We start from the raw sequence: 19,365 nt of genomic DNA, 5'->3' as shown, positions 1-19,365 counted from the left end.
ATTAAATCAATTAACATTGATTATAGTACGTAACTTAAGCAGTCAAATGGGTAGGTTAGATCAAGTCAAAAATATTTCGACCTAAACTGACCAATTTAACCAGTTTTGACTTATTTACATACAATAAAAGTTCAGTGACCATATATGATGCAACCTGCACTCAATTCATACCTGACCCGACTCATTTATAAAAATACTTCCTAATTAATCCAGCTTATGAAAATTCATATCCACCTAGTTAGTTCACTTTAAGCTCTTCATGTGTGCTTTTTTGACTATAAGATGCTGAAGAATTGGCTTTCGATATTTTATAGAATTTTTAATTTTTATGTTGATTTACAATAAAGAATAAGAGAGAGTTACTACTCAATAGTGAATTTATAAAATTTCGACGACAAATAACGTGAAACAATCAAAATTTTAATTAAATGAAATATAAGATATTGAATAAGATGATTTATGCTTACCATAGATTGCAATGACTAGAACTAATATTACAATATTATATAACAATAACAATGCGAAATGCAACCATAAAAGATATACTCTAATAACTAACAAACGATACTTACAATATTATTAAAAATAAAAATAATGGGAAAAAATAGAAGTTGTCTTGATTTTTTTAGTAAGGATGAAGTTAAGCCCACCAAAACTTCTTTGAACTTAGAACAGTATGAGAAGTTCGTTATTTTCTCCGAGAGGCTGAAGAGGGAGTTAAAAGGTCAGATGGATTTAGGTAAATTGTAAACCTATTTAATTTTCATATTTTTTGGATTTTATCATTTTAAACTTATTTATAATCTATTATTGAACAAAGCTACCTATATAATAATTCGGCTCATCAAATATGAATTGAAAAATAGGACTATACCTATTATGATAGGCCTAACGTAGCTTATATAAAACTAGACAACAAAGAGCAAGTCAATGCCCTAATATCATTTTATCAACCTGTTAATCTTCGAGGGACTTTCTCATCATCTCAGGTAAATGGCTAAAACCCCAAGTCAGCATACAATGCCACACAAGACAGCAAGCCCTATTGGAATATGGAATTTGCAGATCTATAGAAAATCCATCATATCATTGTGTTAATTTTTACTCTTTCATGATAAAATCCTTTTACGAACGTGTGGCTTCAATAGGAGAATATTAAAGGTTCGTCAGTTAGTTTTGCAAGAGTCCCCATAAGTTCCTAATGAAGCATTGACCAATACAAGTTCTTTTGGACCTTATAATAGATGGAAATCCTCTTCGGCCTTCAACTTTGTGAAGAAGACATGCTTGCACCGACACAAACGCAGTTCTTTGATGAAAAGGACAATCATCCAAGTTTGAAAGCCCACACACGGACCACAAAAATACCAGATCGAGATCTCATTGGATTGCATCTCGCATTGTGAAACCTATCAATGGATGAAATGAAAGGACCAAACGTCCAGTTACTGCCTTTCCATCAGAAAATTTTCCCTTGCTTTCCTATCAGTTTGCAGACAGGAAAGGGTTGGTCCATTCTCTTTCTCGTGCACAACATGCTGCAATCTCCAGAAATTAACCAGATCTAAAGAGAGTAAACACACAGGCCTCAACCCATCTGAAGCTCATCCAAACTTGGACAAGTAGGTAGCAACTTCAAGTGACGCAAACCAAGGAAAATGAACAAATCTAAATGTACTAATTGAAAGCGAATGAATAGGGTAAGTTACAACAAATCCAAGAGGCATTTGAGCTCATTGTTCTACCCAACAAGATAGACAATTAACTGGTAAAGAACCTATAGCCATCCCAAGAACATTTCAAACCCTTTAAACCTTAAAAAATAAAAACTTTACTTGCTTCGAGCTGATCTTTAAATAAATAACCAAAAAAGAGCACAGAAAAATGATAAGAAAAACAGAGCAACCAGAGATAAGAAGTACCAAATTCTCAAGGCTGTTGCTGAGCATCCATGTACACAGCATCAACAAGAATCTTCTCTCTCTTGGCCATTTCAATGTCCTCATCGACCATCATCTTCACCAACTTCTCAAACCCAACCTTGGGCTTCCAACCCAGCACCTTCTTGGCCTTACTCGCATCTCCCTTCAAGTTGTCGACCGCCGCCGGTCTGAGTACCTCTTATCGATCACCACATGGTCCCTCCAATTCAGTCCAACATACCCAAACGCTACTTCCAAGAACTCCTCCACCGTGTGTGACTCCTCCGTCGCCACCACGTAGTCATCCGGCTTTTCTTGCTGCAACATCATCCACATAGCCTCCGCGTAGTCCCCGGCGAACCCCCAGTCCCGGGAGGCGTGCAGATTTCCCAGGAACAGCTTGCTCTGCAGCCCGATCCTGATCCGCCCCAGGGCCCAAGTGATCTTCCAGTTCTCGCCCCGCCACGGGGACTCGTGGTTGGACAGGATCCTGTTGCATGCGAACAGCCCGTAGGCCTTGCGGTGGTTCACGGTGTACCAGTGTGCGGCGCACTTGGACGCGGCGTAGGGGGACCGCGGGTGTGGTCTCCAACTACGGCGGTGGGGTCGATCCGAACATCTCCGAGGACCCGGCCTGGTAGTAACGGATTTGGCTGCGGCCGGTGGCAGAGACCTGAGAGCGCACGGCCTCGAGGAGGCGGAGGGCGCCGGTGGCCACGAAGTCGGCGGTGTAATCACGGATCTCAAAAACCGCTACGTGGAACTGGGCGGCGAGAATGTAGACCTAGTCGGGGGAGATCGTGTCAATCCAGTGGCGGAGAGAGGAGGGTCGGTGAGATCGGCGAGTGGAGCTTCATCCGGGCCTTGTGGTCCTGTGGGCGCTGTGGGGGTCGATGTAGATGAGATCGACCTTGATTCCCACACCCAATGCCGTTGACCGAAGTTGACGCCGAAGGGGCACTTCCTCGAAGCCAAAAAGGAAGAACCGCGGCCGTTTTCCCGAACCCGAGCCTAGCTCCGCACCTGAGCTCTCACGTGGGATTGGCGGTGTGGCATTAAAGGAGAAGTGGACAACCCTTTGTTTTTCGAATATTTTTTATTTAGGGATTATGAGAGAAGTAGAATCCAAATACGTCCTTAAATTGTTCTATCTAGGTCTTTGTCCAGACTTCAGGATCACCTAGTGTTTTACCATTGCGTTCTCCTCTTGTCGCAGAAGCTAATGATACAATAGGAATCAGGAGTTATAAGGCGTGTGAGTATCAACACATTAAAACAATGAATGTAACTTAATTTACCGCTCCATTTGAAGAAAAGTGAAGAATGAACATTTATAGATGATGAGAAAACATGTACACGCACATGCGTATGCAAGAAAATTAATATTTAAAATTAAGCAAAAATATTTATTATCTACTATTTAATTATTAAATAAGAAATAAAATTATTGATAAGAAATACATATACAAAATAGGACATGCTTATTAGTACGTGAAAAGATATAGTTATTTTGGGATCTTTTGAATTATTTTAGAAAGAAACTAGCGTGGGATGGAAACGGTCCGAATTTTCAATATTACAACGTGTGAGAGATTATGTGAAATTACTATTTTGCACATCTTCTCATAAATTCAATATTTGTAAAATAAGCAATTAAGGTTATCTTAGAAGGGCAGAAAGAGAGACTAAATCCCCTAAAAATAGGAGCTTTTTATTTTTATATAACAGTAAAGACAATAAGACATAAGTTATCATTGCTAAGTATCATTGTCGCGATTGAGCCACGTGATTAAGAATAATAATTATAGCGTGGGTTCTTCATGAACTTTTTTTGTTAATTATAATTAGTAAAACAAACAAAGAATTGCCAATCACGAGAAAATATCAACACCAAGGTTTTACAACCTCCCGTTCCAGCGGGGCACTGAAGTTTCAAAGCTTTATAGTGGGGCCCACAACCTGCGGATTTATACTCCAACCTAGGGGTGAGCAGCGGTCTAAGGTCAATCTTGGACGACCCCTGACCGCCCAATCCTGCCGGTCCTAGTCCGGTTCCCAAGGAGACGGGTTGGTCCTTGGTCCTGAAATTTCAGGACCAACACTGTGCAGATTGGTTCTCGGTCCTAAGAGTTTTGAATCGTTCCAACCCTGGATTAACCCTGTATATTATATTATATTATATTATATATAATTTTTTTATATATTCAAACCTAAGTAAAATGTCTGTTATATTATATTATATTGAGATATTCTATCAATAGCAATAATAGTAATTTCAATTTAAAACTTTTGTTGAGTATTAATTATGTGTCGTTTGTTTTGTTTTCAAGTGTTTAGAAATTCAAGTGAATTAACAAGATGTGAAGTTATATATTCATGGTTTATATTAAGTATTTTAAACTTTTTATGGTTTAATTGTATTTTACTAATGAATTTTAGTTGCACTTTGCTATTCAATTTGTGTCAAATGGTAGAAGTTTTTGAAGAGTAGAGTAGTACTGCAGTTGCTATGGTGATTTGCTAGTTAAGTGGTGTGAAAGCTCATTTTTTGGTTGAGTGGACTCTACATGATCAAATGCAGGAAAACGCTTTTGTATATGGTGTTATGAATATTAAAGATAGATGATTACAAGAACTTTCCATCTTGTCCCATATCTCGATGAGCGGTTAGCAGGTACGAAATTTCTATTATTGTGTCATGTTAAATTTGCTAAATATGTATTAGTATTTATAGTTTAGTTGCACAATGCCGCATTGTCAATGGATGCGTAATTTGAATTTGTAGGTTTGCTTTTTTAGGGAGTATAAAAAATAAAACAAAAAAAATTATTGATCGATCCTGAGTTGACCCTAGAACCAAATCGAACCCATTGGGTCGGTCTAGTCCTTGGTCCAATGCTCAATAAGGTCGGTCCTCGGTCCTAAAAATTGAGGACCGACACTGTACGGGTTGGTCCTAGGGTTAGGGGGTGGCCCGGACCAACCCGGACCATACTCACCCCTACTCCAACCCACCTTCACGTGACTCGGCACCTAACCTAAGGCTCGGTCTACGTCTAGTCAAGGCTCCGCATAAATGAAAAAAGAAAATATCTTCTACATGCCACCACAGGGAATTTTAAATAGCACATAATGATATTTTTCATGAATGTGCCAAGCATGTTGAAAAAGACTGCCATTTCATGCTGTCTCAACTGCGTCGTGGCATTATTCGTCTCGTCTCCACTTCATCAATTGATTAAATTATTGATGTGTAAATTAAGGCATATCTACACAGAACCTATTTCTTGTATAATTCATCAATGGAAACAAAGATTCCATAATTTTATTTTCCTTTTATTCTTATCGTGGCATGAGAGTCATTATATATGACTTCCCGAATTTCCAATTAACCATATTAGTAAGCCATGTAGGATTTTTTTTTTTTTGACAATCAACTTTAGCGAGCAAAATTAGGGACGAAGGCATTTAACCTATGCCTTAAACGGTTTTTATGTGTGCCTAGGGTTGTACTTAGAACACAATTAGACTTCTAATGTGCATTTATATATATGGCTGGCCACCCATCTTTGAATTTTGCTTGAAATTAAATTGTATTATAGCCCTAATTATGGCTTGCCACGTCTATTAGCCAATGGAAATGCATGCAAACTGAATTGAAATTACAAAATAGGCTAAATTAGCCTAATGATGAGATTGCCACCCCTTGACCCAATTGCATTTCCTTGCAAGAAGAGTGAAGGAGAAGGCAGATTGCTCTTCCTCCCCCTTCTTCGGTCGACCCTTCTCTCTCTCCCTCTTTCATTTCACTCACTCTCTCTCTCTCTGTCTCCTCTTTTCCTCTCTCATGCGCGAGCTCTCTCACTCTCCCTCACCACCTAAACCGAACACCTCTCTCGTGTGGTTCAAGTTTTGCAATTATTCTATAACTTTAGCTTGGATTTCTAGAATTAGAATTGTTGGACCTTCTCCGTTTATTAAATTTGTGGAACTTGTCATGGTTCGAATTTGATGAGACATTCTTCATGAAACTAGTGCAAAACATCTTTATTTACAACATATTTTATTTTCAGATTTTTTTATGTGAAATGGTTGGTACGAAAGTCTTGTTACTACCCTTTTGTCTTCTTGAATTTTTATAGAATTTTTATAGAATTTTCCTCTTTGATTTTGGACATGTTTCCTTCACAAAATTATAAAGAACATCTTGTTTATAACAATCCAAATTTAAAATAAAAAATAAAAAATTGGGACGTTTTGGATTGCAAGATGAGTATTTTTTGAAGATTAGTTGTTCTATTCCAGTGAACCAAATTTTTATTTCTTTTGTGTGAATTACTGCTCTTTATACAAAATGTTTTGGACTGAGTACCCCTCATGAAAATTTTTATTTAAGGTATTTTCTACAACATGATAAATTTTTATAATTTTTGCAAGTTCATTTGTTATAGTAATGGCTTCAATTTCGAAAATTGCTCAAAATTGTTTTGTTTTGTCCATTTTTTGGGAATTCACGAATTTCTACTCAAAGATGATTGAATCTTGGCTTGTGGTCTACTGGAGATAGCAATTACACTCAATAGGCTATCTCACGGTGTATGTTTGGCTTTAATTTTATTGCCATTTGTTTGTGAAATTGAGCTGACTGCATGAACGTCTATTCTGGAATTTTGAATGTACATGGCTCGGGTGAACTAATGCGGCATCAAATTGTTTGCGATGGCATAGCATATTTCCTAGTAAAAGGTGTGCTAAATGGGATGCAATTTACAACATGTCATTTTCGTGTCATTGCATATGTGTGATATGCCTGAGGCGCTTGAGAAAGTTTGTTACTCCATGATGTCCAAGGCCTATAAACCTTGGATATGTGATCCCCCAGGGCCAGTAAACCTTGGATGCCTGATGATGTCGGGATTGGATGTCGAAGGAGAATGCATTGGCCAGTAAGCCAAGATGCCTCGATTGTTAGTAGGGATGCCCAAGGCCAATAAACATTGGAAATCTTGGCTAGTAAACAAAGAGCTCGACGAAATTAGGTTGGATGTTGTTGGAGGAGAATGTCTTGACTAACAAACCAAGATACCCTGGAATAGGGATGTCTATGGCTAGTAAACTGCAGAAGTCCGACAAGTAAACCAGAAGTGACCTGCATGGGCCGGCTAGCAAACCAGTTGAATTGTGAGATGGGGTGGACCCAAATAATGTGATGTGATTAAGAATGTAAACGCGTGATGCATTAATTGTATACAGGCATTGTGCACATGACTAGAGATATTATATTCAATGTGTGACATGTGCTCATTCTTGTGTGCTAGTTGTTATGATGCTAAAGGTGTCATTGTAAGAATTATTGTGGCCCACATGATATGATTTATTATATGGTTTAATAATTATTGAAATGCTATAAAATAAATAAATATTAGTTATGAGAAGTTGTGACTAATAAAACGAAATGGTATATCGCTTTGATGGGAGGCACCTATCGAAAGAATGTATAAATAGAGTCCGGTCCTCTCTCCACCCATATGAACAACAATAACTAAAAATAATTTGGTATTCTCTCCTCCATTGATAGAATACATTAAATAATAGTGGGATAAGGGAGAGAGATCGGATTTCTTCATTTGGTTCGAATTCTTCGGTAATCCACAACCTTTATCATCAAGGGTAACGCTATGGATAAAGGTACGTCTTCATCTATTTGTGAAAATCATGAAGATCAACGATAACTGTTTTTCTTTTGAATTTCCGCATTAAGAATTATATGTATAATCTAACAATTGGTATCAAAACAATGGTTTATGATCTCATGATTTTTCCATTTATAGAAATATTATGATTTATGTATGATGATTCGTTGAACAATCCTGTTCGTACTATTTGTTGTTGTTGAAATGTTTTTGGAGGGTTCTGTCGAAGAAAATCCAAACGATGGAACGTTTTCATGGAGAAAACAACGGGAAATGACGAAGAAAATGCCTTTATTGCGCGGGGAAGAAGGTGCGTGGGTCCATGGGCACGCCAAACCATTGGCGCGTGGGGCCAACGGGGGCAGAACTGCCTGCGATAGTTGCTAGGTGTGTGCAATGTGCACGCGCCTGACGTCCCCATGTGGCCTTTTACGCTTTTGCCCTCCTCTTGATGGTTATTTACAGTTCTGCCCCTTGCCCCTTCAAAAATTACAGTTTTTCACTGTGCTATTTACTATTCTGCCCTTGTTTATTTATAATTACAATTCTACCCTGATGATTATTTACATTTTTGTCCTTATGTGCAATTTGGTAAATATTTGTATTTTACAATATTAAAAATTCATATTATGAATGGTTTGTTAGTCACCAAAGTGGCCAAACCTTGAAATTTTTTGAATTTTTAATATTGTAAATTGTTTTATTCAAATACCCATGATTAATTGATGCTATATATGAAATTGATATTTTTCATATCATTATTGATGTTATGGGTATATTGAATTTCATTTATTATAAGAACGAGGGATTAACCCAAAGGTTAATTATTTTCTTATAATTCATGAACATTATAGTTGATATTTAATATGACTTGTTAAATTTATTTGTATATCCAAAGATAGCAAATAAATTTTAATAAGAGATATTTACAATTATCAAATAAAAGTTATTAGCATCATTATTGTGGCACCCCTCGACGGCCCCTAATCTGTTAGGGTCACCACATTGTTTCCTCTACCTGGATATCCCTTTTTTTTTTTAATGGACTTCCGAGAAGTCATATGGGGGTTCTTTCATATACTTGATTGGTCCTTACGCAAAAGTATGGCGAAAGCGTATCCAACAACTCCCTTCCCTATATTAAAAAAAAAAATGCATACCAACTAAGCATTTTTATAGGTAAAAGCCGAATATTTTTATTTACTTAAACCAGATGGACATCATTCGTCGGTACACCAAAATGCTGTAGTCTTCTATACTTGGCTATATTTCAAAAGATGACTGACATCTTTTCCAACAATCGTATACTTAAAGTCCATCGATCAGTGTCGGCGTCCAAAAGTTCCTTCCTCTGCTGTCCTCCTCCTCGTGGTCATATTCAATCACTTGGTCCATCTGCTGGTGGCGGTGGCAGCAGAGGTATCTTGTCTAGTCTGAAATGTTAGTCTCCAAACGGAGTGAGTACAACCACTCAGCAGCAAAAGATCCGTTAAACTATACTATGCAAGCCATCACGATCTACTTTTATGCAACATAGACAAGACAGTTCATCAAGGAATGAGTATGCATTGGAACCATAAAATTTTTAGTGCAATAACCAGTGCAGTTCCAACAAACAAGATGCATCATGTTCAGTCACACAGGTCCAGATCGTAGGGCCAAACTGTTATGACACGTCCCATTCCATGCCATACAATTTAGTCCCATAACCAGACCACACGCACTCTTAGTAGAACCATCATTTTTAACATTCAAAAGGTTTTATCCCCCCAGGGGACCATGTTTGCGTCCTTCTGGGATTTCGCACCCAACCTGGTGTCACGAAAGCCTCCGAGCATGTATTCCAAATACAACCGGGCATTCAGAGCGTTGCGTCACATCTCCAAGCATCTCGCACCCCACCTGGTGTCATGAGGAATCACTGGGGGCCATAGACATGGTTACCCCTACCCTCCGAATTTACGTACCGACAAGCATACAACTGGGCATCCCGAAGCTCCTGGGGAAAACCTTTGGGCATGTATTCATAATACAACCAAGCATTCGAAGGGCATTGACTTATTCGAACCTCTAGGCATCCCAACTCTTGGGGCATCGTTGACCCGAGGGTCCAACGGTAACAATTAACATCTTAATTTCCAAAAACACTTTTCAATGCAATGACAAGATGTCCCATGAGTCTTCATCAAATCTCAATATTTTATGATATGCTGAATGTCAATATCATCATGTCAAATAACAACTCAAGATGCATTCACCTTTGGGACAAATTGAGTAAATTCGGAATAAAACAGCTCAAACATCACAATACACATTTTTAGTAACAATTTCGGAATAACCCCTAAATGAACCGAGAAAATTCTGAAATTTTTATATGTTATAAATAAGACCTAAAGGAAAAAGTTTCCTGAAGAACACTAAGTCAGATTCATTTGATATCAAGAGCATTAGTTGCTATATTCTTTACTAACATTCTGTAATAGCTTCCAGATTTAACATTTACAAGGAAAATCGTTTTACTGACCAGACCTTTGTCCATTTATTCCCAAATTTTGATATGTTATTTCTAAGGATGTGTCCTACAACTTTCATAGAGGGTTCAAAGTCCAATTCTGACTAGATAATTACAAAAAATTCACGGAATCATCGAAGGTCATGCTGTTTTCTACGAAACAGTTTACTAATTCTAAGAGAACTACTTCTACTCATTCAAAATCCAGCATCCAACATCCACAACCCAAACATCTCCAAGTCTATCGCACTCCACTAGACAACAACAGCACAACATGATATAGGTTAATGGACTTTCACTTGCCTCAAGTCCTATGATGTTAATGGCGAGGGGTTCGGTGCGGTGGTGCGGCAGCTGCGACTTGAGTGGGACGGTGGCTACGGCACGACGGGGATAGCGGTGGCGTCCAAGCACACGGTGGAGGGGCGGTCCTTTCCCTCGCTGCTCACTCTCTCGCACTCACCGTTCGCTGCTCTCTGCCCCTTTCTCTCGCTCACCCGCTCGTTCTCTCTCGATTTCTCTCTCTCTCAATTTGCTTGACCGCTTGCTTCTCTGGTCACTGGTTTTGTTGAAAACCAGTCAACAAAAAGGGGGGTTTTCGGTGGCTAATTGGATGAGTGGCAGCTGGATTATACGTGTCCACCAATTGAATTTTTCTTCTTAGCTGCACGACACCTTGCTTCTCCATCCAAGGAACGTGTCCACCATTTGCTTCCCCTCGGTCAACACCCTCCAAGAGCTGTTGACCCCATTATGTCGGTGATTAGGAGAAAGCTTGGGGTTACTTGGGCCGAGATAACCCCTCGCATGTACGTCCCCATGCAAGTCAATATTTCCTCCTTATTTGACTGACTTAAAAAAGAAACGTGACTACGATTAGTGTCCAAAGTCTTCTCTTGTTGTATGGTTGGTCGGTCCAAGAAATAAAAGAGAACGTGGCCGTTGGTGGGATTGTTCGCATGGCCATTCAAGGAGAATTTCTTTTTCTCCGAAAGTTAATGTTTTGGGATGTCGAGTGACAATGAAAATGTTTCGGGATGTCGAGTGACGATGAACTAGGTCGAATGTGGTGCCGACGATGCAAGTGAAGAAACATGCATGGTCCTTACGCACGGTTCAATTCTTCCAAGATTTGACTCTTAATTTCAGCATGTGCAAGTGCTGAAAAATAATTACTAACGTGGCTGCACGGGGTCGCAACAATGTGCATGGGAGGTTCGGTTTGTAGGGTACACAATTGGACGGCCAAAATCAATACAAAAGATATCTACACCTTATGGCACAAACCTCGTTCTTACTAGAGATGGTACACGGAACAAGGCTATAACTCATTTGACGGTCGAACCATTTCTAAATGTGACCCCTATGTCCAATGGTGATAACAAAACAATGTCTGTTGTGGTGTCGATAACACTGTCCGACGATACTTTCGTCACTTAGTCACGGACCGTTGTATATTCGAGGGTCATCAAAATTTCCGAATGCCACAATTCTCCCCTCCTTAGAGAATTTCGTCATCGAAATTGGACGTTACTTACGTCTCATTAAACAAATGAGGGTACCTTTGCGTTATTTCTCTTTCACTTTCACATGTGGCCTCTTCCATATTGTGATGTTGCCACAATACCTTAACTAGAGGAATTTTCTTTGTCGGAAGGACTTGTTCCTATTGATCAAATACCCGGATCGGTTCTTCTAGGTACCTCACTTTCTCATCCACTTTGATGGCTTCATGATTGAGTATGTGACCGGGGTCTAGCTGATACTTCCTCAGCCATGCCTATACTTTTATGAAAACTATGGTTATAAGCCAATGCCACCAATTTTAACTTTTCATCCCAACTTCCTTTAAAATCAACGACACAAACTCTCAACATGTCTTCTAGTGTCTAGATTACTCTCTCCGTTTTCCATCCATCTGTGAATGAAAAGCGGTACTAAACTAGAGCTTTAGTCCCTAAGGCGGTTTGAAGACTTCGCCAAAGGTTTTGAAGTAAATCTTGAATCTCGATCAGACGTGATAGTTACAGGAACACCATGTAAGCGTACCACTTGGCTTACACATATCTTAGCATATTTATATATTGGATAGTCTACGCGGACTGCTAGGAAATGGGTAGACTTAGTCAAGCGATTTACTACCACCCAGAGAAAATCATGACCACTTGATGTCTTTGGTAACTCTTGCACAAAATTCATCGTCACATGATCCCATTTCCACTGTGGTATATCCAACGGTCTCAATCGGACACACCATTTAGCCGAATTATTCCTATACCTTTGTCACCACCAATTCAAGCCTAGAACCATCAAAATCGACACCACCAATAACTCATCTGGTATAGTCCAACGGAGACATTCACTAAGCCTTCACTGCAACATGAATTCAAGCCTAAATTATAGCACCATTCATTTGGTTCAAATATCGATAGTCCACCAAGACTTATTCAATTCAAAGATCGACAATCCACCAAGATAAGAACTTGTCTAGTTTCCATCGAGTATATCTCATGTCTCACCCTAAAGGATCATCACTTGGATTAATCACTCATCAAATTCACAACTTGAACTTTCACCATTTCACCTTGAAAAGACCATAACCACAATTGATCATATCCACTAATTCCACATAACCTTTTCAAACTGAGATCATCACCAAAAATTTAGAAATTGACCTCCATCAATTAAACCTATTATTCCGACATATAAACCACAAATAATTTCATGTCTCATATGACCACTCAAATTCACGACTCCCAAGATCAATCTATACATACTAAATGCCTCCATGTAATGCATCAAGACTTCCAATGAGATCCTCTAATAGGAAGTCACTACTCAGCTCAAATGATCACAACTTAATCCTCATATTCATAACTCGTTCTCCATAATTCACTGACCTCAAGTCAATTTTAGAAAAGACCGAACTTCCTTGCAGTTGGTCGAATAGGTAGTCAATTCTAGGTAATGGGTACTTATTCTTAACAGTCACATGATTCAATTGCCTATAATTAATGCACAAACACATCAACTTGTCCTTCTTTTTCACAAACAAGAGTTCAATGAGCTTAACCATGCTTCCGCTGTGTCACTCTAATAAAATTATCCCAAAAACTCTGCCTTCCCAGTTCAATTCATAGTTCAATTCATTCCTGCACCCTTTTGCCATCCTAGAAGCCTGCCAAGAGCCGCTCTTTGTTCAGGCGTTCTAGCCTCAGCGTCCACTCCTTGCCCTCATTGGATTGGGTTGTTACAGGTACACTAGCTTTCGATTGGTTCGAACCCAAACTACACATTTGCTGGAGGGTCTCATTTCGATGGGAACTAATTTATAGAGATATTATCCACTTGGTTTATCCCATACTAAGCCTCACGGTTTTATTCTTGGCGCATGGGTAGTCACTATCTCAGGAGATCATCCATCCTAGTCCATTGCTTATGGAGCTAGTCCATTCCTATGATGAGGTCAAAGTTATACATAACTATCACTACCAAGTCCATTTCCAGATCTTGTTCCCCTAGGGTTATCTCACGTTTCTTACATACTAACATGGACAACACCATATTCTTCAGTGGTGTGAAAATATGAAGAGGCATATCTAAAGATTTGGTTCCTACTTCTCACAATCATCTATATTTCTTAGACACAAATGAATGCTTGTCACTCATGTCAAATAACGCATATACCTTCTTATCATCTATAGAAATTGTACCTAAGATAACATTTTCAAAAGCTTCCGCTTCCTCTTGGGTGACCGTGTACACCCGTCCTTGTGCTGGTGGCCTTCATGGATTCCTTCGTGGGGGTGGTCTAGCTGCACATTGAGATAGCTAGTATAAGCACCTAGAGGGGGTGAATAGGTGCACAAACAAATTCTCGAGATACGGAAGCGATTCTAGGCAAACGATAGAAAGGAAAATACGATCAAAGTAAAGTAAAGGTTAGGGAAGAGAAAATTGAACACAAGATTTATAGTGGTTCGGCTTATTCCAAGCCTACGTCCACTCTTCCGCACTGATAGCCCACCGGTTGGATTTCACTATGAACAAAAGAGAAGTTACAGCACAGCTTTTCCTTGATTCCATAGTGTAGATGTTCTACCACACTTCCTCAAGGTTTCTCACGAACATAGACTCTCTTTTGTTTACAAGATTTTGCTCAACAAATGAATTGACTAAGAACAAGGAGCTTAAGACTTTGGAATTCTTCTATCGTGCACCTTCTCGAACAACTGGAACGTCTTCCTTATATACTCCTTCATGCCATCATACCCGTTGGCACTTACCAAAGGAATTCCTCCAATCTACCCGTTGGACGGAATCAATTAGGAAGATCATTCGAGCTATTAAAGAAACATGTCGATAGCCCATCAATCCCGTTCGACCATACAATTAGGATCTCGGTTTCCATAAGTAGAACCTTCCAAGTATACTTTGCCAAACATCGGATCCTTAATCTTCGAATCAATTATGATCAAATAAAGGATTCCGTTATGTCATATCCAGCCAAGAGATCTTCTCCGCCGATAAGGCCACATCCTTAATGAAACATCCACTTCGGATAGCCTTTCTTCAACGAATTAGAAACTCTGTCAATGAGGATAGACTTTGAGTCTTGAGTCTCGGCTGTCCGGAGGTCTTCGGACTTTAAATATCGTAGTCCGCAAACCTTCGGACTAAACGATGGAAACGTTTTGTCAACTTCAAAACACTTCAAGAGGATTTCTCCAACAATCTCCCCTTTTTGATGGTGACAAAACTTTCCTGCAGATTTGGAAAACTTTGACCTGCAAAACATTTCTCAAACACATATGCAAATCTTATAGAGATAAATGGCTAAATGAATAGCACTAGAATCTGCAACCATAGAAAATAGGTTAGTCCAGTATGCAATAAAGCCATCCATAAGATATCAATAGTAGTTAATAATAAGCAGTCAAATCCAAATCCCAAATTTAGTCCACATCCAGACACACAACCAAACAAGCCAAAAGTTCGACAAATTTAAGTTCAAAGTTTTTCAAGTCTCGCAACTCTCCCCCTTTTTGTCAGCATAAAAAAGATTGAGATGAAAATGGAGTGGAGTCAAGAATGCTTGGGAACACGAACAAGCTGGAAATCTCCCATCGACTGAACGATGCCTTCCAGCCTTTTCAAGTCTTCCTTCAGTTGTGCAACATCCTCACCCTTAGCATTAGCCTGAATCTGAAGAGAAAGGGCTTGGATTTGATCATTCAATGAACCCGAAGAAGCTTGTCCCGCATTCCCGCAAGTTCCGAACTTCGCATCCCAATGCATATATCGACCTTGCATCTCCAAGAGAATATCCATAACTCGCGAAAGTCTGCTGAATTGTCATGTCGCGTCTTGGTGTCGGCACGATCGATGGAGTAAATGCGGACGATGGTAGATCAGCATAATCACGCAGATTTGACGAAGAAACATCATGACCTTCCTCAGGAAACTGAGAGGCATAAATATCCTCTGGATCTACTGGGGATCGACTGACTCCCTCACTGGTTGCAGGATTTGAAGACATTCCTCTTTTCTCTTGGTCTCCCCCTGTGTTCATGCCTTCAGATGGAGAGTGCTCCTCATGTTCTCATTCTTCTTGATCTCTTTTCTCTTCTTCTTCTTTTTCAACTCTCTCTTTCTCAGCATCTCTTTCTTCTTCTTCTTCTCTTTCCTCTGCTTCTTTCTCTGCTCTTTCTTCTCGTTCTGTTTTTTGAGTCTTTCTGGAACGGATCGACTTAGATTCTTCAAAGCCATTGCAGAAATGGTGATGTTATCCTCATCATCTTCATCCTCAACGATGAGAGCTCTTCTTCTCTTGGATGGAGCATCCATGGGCTCCTTCCCTTTTCTTTTTCCTGCAGAAGAGAATTGATAGATTTGACTGGAGTCTTCTCCTTAAATTTCTCCAATGCCTTGCTTAGTTCCTTTAGACGCATATTGGTCACCATTTTCAGTCCTACCACCATATGATCGCATGATCGAGCACAAAGAATTTGTGGAGGCTGAATGTTCAGATGTCTGAATAACTTCGTCACAAGACCTGGATAAGGAAGTTGACCTCTGTCCTTCATCACAGCTCTATACATGTGGAACATAACAGTGTGAGGAAGTGAAAACATTTTCCCAGTGATGATGGCATACATTAGCTTTGCCTCTGAACTTGAAACATTAGTCTTGGAAGTTGATTTCGGTTTGAGGCAATTGATTACAATCTTGTGCAGCAAGATGTTGAATGCACTCATCCTTGAGTAGGAAATCTTTTCCTCTGTTCTCCTGTCCTTAACAAGTTCCAGTGTAGTACGAGCAATAGAAACTTTGATCTGTTGATATCTTCCTCTCTCAACTTCTAACACATCTGCTAGCATATCCATATTCACTACAAAGTCTTGATCTTTGACACTGAAAGAGAATCTATCTGCATCCAAGAAACTAAGATTTGAATAGAAATATGCAGTTAGTTGAGGATAGGCCTCTGTGGTGTCAGAGCAGAAATTTTCAAGTTGAAGATGACCGAACTTTTCCCTCAAGTTCACATTTATAGCATCCAGAAAGTCAAAATCCACACTCCTAGGGTTTATCACCCCACGCTTAAGCAATTTTGAGTATATATCCTTATGTTCCTTTGATCTAAACAACTCTCCCCCTTTTCCTCGATTTTCCGCCGCAACTCCCATTCTTGGTTGAAATTGGCTGTATAATTTGTCATCATCATTTCCATCTACCGGGTTAAATCCCCAATCACGAGGATCACTTGGGATATTTGCAAGGGTTTCTTCTGCGACCCCTTTACGAGCAATTCCCAAACTTTCCATTTTTCGCAAAAAGATATATTCATTTCCATATCCTTTGTCCTTAAGAAAATCATCGACATAGTTCAATGGAGTACCAGTCCCTTTTAAAGTACGATACAGCTTATAAATAAAAGAGGGCATTTGAACTCTTACAAGATCTGCATCTTCAATGATTTCTTCATTTTGTTGATGATCAACATCTTGAGGACTAGATGGAGGAGAATGACGCTTTCCGAGAATGTTGTGGGCTCTGCTGCTGCTGATTTGGAGACACTTCTTCTTCAGTGAGATCAAAGTGCGTAGGTCCCTCACTCATTCGCCGTGGTCCCCTGCTTGCGATCCTCGAAGAATTTCTTGAAGACGACATCTTTCTTAGTCTTTGAAAGATTCCTTGCTTGACTTTCTCAAGAAAGATGACAACTTTTTCGAAGATTAAACAAGAGAAGAAAACAGGAATGGAAGATTGGTGCTTTTTAGGGTTTTGGAGTTAATCGAAGAGAAACCGACTGTATATAGGACAGTCGAAAGGAGGGGATACCAATCGTCGTAATGGAAAGTGAAAAGATGCCTTTAAAAAAAATAACTACCTTTTTCGAAAAATGGTCATTTCAAAATAACTCATTTTTCTAAAGGAAACGTTGCAATAATCTCGTTAATTAAGGATAGCGGTTGAGATAACAATAATCAAACATGGTTGATGAACGTACCTTTTCAAGATGAGATTAGAGAGAGAATAACTTATAGTCAAAGTCTTGCAGTCAAAGTCTTATTTGTCTGAGTCTGAGAGTCTCTAGACTTTAACTTCTTCAAACCTCAAAATGTTGAGTCTGGAACGGATAATTTCAAATTGATTTTTCTCCAAAGGCTTTGTAAATATATCCGCCAATTGGTTCTTTGAGTCAACAAAATGAATCGTAATTTCTCCATTTTGAACATGATCTCTAATGAAGTGATGTCAAATCTCTATATGCTTTGCTCTTGCGTGAAGAATTGGATTTTTGGTGAGATTGATTGCGCTGGTGTTGTCACATTTAATCTCCGTGCATGAATCTTTAATTCCAAAGTCTCTTAGCTGTTGTTTTATCCATTGTGAGCAACAACTTCCAAGAGCTACATATTCTGTTTCTGGCAGAGAGAGCTACCGTACTTTGCTTCCTTGAAAACCAAGACACCGTCCCCCTCCAAGTAGTTGACAGTGCACGAGGTGCTCTTTCTATCAACTCTGCATCCGGCTAAGTCTACGTCGGAGTACCCAAGAAGAGTAAAGTCTCACCTTTTAGGATACCAGAGACCAAAGCTTGAAGTTGATGCAATATATTTGATAATTCGCTTTGCAGCATTTAAATGTGATTCTTTAGGGTCTGCTTGAAATCTGGCACAAATGCAAACACTAAACAAAATGTCAGGTCTAGAAGCAGTAAGACAAAGAAGTGAACCGATGATACTCCTGTATAACTTTTGGTCGACTTTCTTTCCTCCTTCATCTTTATCTATCTTCAAGGAACTTGACATTGGTATATCAGCCTTTTTGCAATTGTCCAAATCAAACTTCTTCACAATATCATTAGTATATTTTTCTTGATGAATAAAAGTTCATTCCTTCAGTTGTTTCACTTGAAGTCCAAGAAAGAAGGTTAATTCACCCATCATGCTCATTTCAAATTCATCCTGCATAGTCTTAGATAATTTTTTGCACAGACTTTCATTAGAGGATCCAAAAATAATATCATCGACATATATTTGAACAAGTAGAAAACTCTTGCTTTCTCTTTTAATGAAAAGAGTAGTGTCTACTTTACCTTTAACAAATCCATTTTCAATTAAAAACTTACTCGATCTGTCGTACCAAGCTCGAGGTGCTTGTTTTAAGCCATATAAAGCCTTTTTGAGTCTCGAATACCGAGTCCGGTTTCCTTGGGTCTTCAAACCCGGTGGTGTTCCACATAGACTTCCTCATGGATGAATCCATTTAGGAAGGCACTTTTGACATCCATTTGGAATAACCTGAAATTCTTATAACAAGCAAAAGCAAGTAATAATCGAATTGCTTCTAACCTTGCTACCGGTGCGTAAGTCTCGTCATAGTCTATCCCTTCTTCTTGTGTGTATCCCTTGGCCATGAGTCTTGCCTTGTTTCTTATGACTTTTCCTTTCTCGTTCATCTTGTTCCTGAAAACCCATTTAGCTCTAATAATAGACTTACCTTTCGGTTTAGGAGTCAATTCCCGTACATCATTAATACCGAATTGCCGAGCTCTTCTTGCATAGCTTCAATCCATCTTTCATCGATAAAGCTTCTTCTATGCTTTTGGGTTCTATTTCAGAAATAAGAGCCATAGCACTAGACTCTTCGCGCCTTTTAGATCTTGTGCGAATTCCTTCATTGATGTCGCCAATAATAAGATCTTTGGGATGACCGGACTTATGTTTCC

At 39.2% G+C, this 19,365-nt stretch overlaps 1 pseudogene; it reads right to left on the bottom strand.

The window, feature by feature from the left end:
• Window positions 1-1,598: 1,598 nt before the first annotated feature.
• The window catches only part of LOC120288871, a 60,252-nt pseudogene continuing 42,485 nt past the window's right edge, over window positions 1,599-19,365 (bottom strand).

The sequence above is a fragment of the Eucalyptus grandis genome, chromosome 10 (genome assembly GCF_016545825.1).
Source record: "Eucalyptus grandis isolate ANBG69807.140 chromosome 10, ASM1654582v1, whole genome shotgun sequence".
Lineage (NCBI taxonomy): Eukaryota > Viridiplantae > Streptophyta > Magnoliopsida > Myrtales > Myrtaceae > Eucalyptus > Eucalyptus grandis.
Note: the sequence above shows the minus strand (reverse complement) of the source record. Positions and strands in the feature narration are given on the sequence as shown.